The sequence below is a fragment of the Hyperoodon ampullatus genome (genome assembly GCF_949752795.1).
Source record: "Hyperoodon ampullatus genome assembly, chromosome: 3".
Classification (NCBI taxonomy): domain Eukaryota; kingdom Metazoa; phylum Chordata; class Mammalia; order Artiodactyla; family Ziphiidae; genus Hyperoodon; species Hyperoodon ampullatus.
In genome coordinates this window covers 116,336,763-116,338,884 of record NC_136916.1, presented here as the reverse complement: position 1 = coordinate 116,338,884, position 2,122 = coordinate 116,336,763, and positions in this window count along the sequence as shown.

Here is a 2,122-nt window from a genome sequence, read left to right as displayed (position 1 = left end):
TAGGAATCCCTGCTTTTATGCACTTTTGTGCGTAGGATGTATGTCATTTAAAAAGGGAAAAAAGGGAAGGTGGAGAGAGTGAGTTTGGTTTTAGACCTATTGAATATGCAGAAGCTAAAGAACTATTTCATGAAACAGAGGCTAGAGAAAAAGATGTGGAAATGGTTGGCATACAAGGATAATACCATGGAAGTAGATGAGAGCTCTCAAGGAGAGCATTTGGGTTAGAGCCATGGTGAAGGGCCAACCAAAAGGAGAGAGTCAACTAAGACTGAGAATAATCAAAAGGATAGAAGCTTTTACTAATTCCCTTTCCCTCTCCGAAGGCATTCAGAAGCAAATCAATTGAAAACAAAAGCTACCACTTAATGGGTATTTTACTGTATTCCAGTGGCAGGTCCAGAATTTCTAGACAGGTAGAGTTACAGGAGTAATCTCTTTGAAGGAGGGCTTGAAGATGTTTTTGCACAGTACTTCATATTCGGTTGGAAAATACTAATTGATCAGATCAAAAAATCAAAGGAAAGAGGTTTGAGGGAAATATTTCCCCTCCCCTTTGGCACCACCACTGCTGTATTCTAGGCACTGTACCAAACACCTTACCTAATCTTTCATCCTCATACTAAGCTTATTAGGTAGATGAGGAAACTGAGGCTAGATCAGAATAACAACTTGCTCAGGGTCACAAATCTCCAAAGTAGCACATCTGTGTTCCCATAGCTCTTATGGCTCTTTATGCCTTACTAGAATTTCTCATTACTCATCTTGGTGTAATGTATATTTATGTGCCTCTCTCTCACCGTACTGTTAGCTCTTCAATGCCAGTGTTCATGTCATTAATTTCTGTATCACTATAGCTAAGTATGAGTAAATATTTTGTTGAATGAAGCATATGAAAGAACTAGGTGATAAGAGTATCCAGAACGCCAATAGGCGAAAGAGCTTCAAGAAATGGTTAGCAGCACCAAATGCTACGGAAAGAGCCATCAGTATACCTTAAGTCGTCAATGGCACTGAACTGGTATCCCTTATTCATTTTTGAAAGCCTACTATAGGCGGAACAATGTGTTAATTAGGCACAAGTTAACATGGAAAAGTAAAATCTGGTACAAGTCAAAAGATTTTCGGAGAAGTAGCCACATCTAAATCCTTGATCACGACAGCAAAACAAAGTCAAGCCTGCAATTGCTTACGTTTAATTTGGTTCGGGTAAATCTGAAGACAATTTTAAAAGGGTCACAGCGCATCTTTTAATAAAACTTCTGATGGGAGACACGAGATGGAAAAGGGCCAGCGCACCTCCGTCTCGGTAACGACAGCCGGTGGCCAAGGACGCCGACTAGGAAGTCTAGTCCCCAGTGTCTAGCCCCCTAAGCAGGGTTAGGGCTGCCCCTAGCTGCTAGTCGGTAGTGTTGAGCGGGAAAAAGCAGACACTTACCGCAAAAGGCACCGCTACAGCCGTGACCCAAACGGGCCGGGGATTCCTTCGCGAAGCCCCACGCCGTGGGAGGAAAACAACGAAAGCGGGGATCAGACAGACAGGTGCTACCCCACATAAACTAGGGTCCCAGCGCCCAGCACCGCGACGCCAACTCCCACCAGCTGGAAGACCGATGACTGCCACCGAACCTTCCGCCCAATGTGGTAACGTCACTATTCGGCGTAGTCCAGCCTTTCATGAAGAGGATACACTTCCGCTTCCGGGTCACCCGCCGCGTTCCTTCAGTGCGTTTACCGAAAGGGTTTATTGAGATGTTTCTTTGCTTTGGCTTTTGACATTCGTTTTCTATCGCTCAATAACTGCGGCATTAAAGTTAGTATTAAGATAGGAAGCTCTCTAGGGATGCGATCTCAGGAAAGAAGTCCAAACTCCAGGCGCCACCTTAAGAAAAAATGACTTGGCTGAGCATCACCAGCTAAGGGAGACGGGGGTGTAGGGATGTCTGCGTGTAGGAATTCCCGGGAGCAAGTGAGAACTCCAAAGAGGGGGCGGGGCTTAGAACTTTAGCAACCAAGGGAGGCGGGTTCCACCCCGGGTCGAATCAGGTGTCTGGACCCGCCTCTGCCTACGCCTACGCGTGCGCAGTGCGAACCTTCCCCCTGCTCTGCTTTTTCCTCCAAC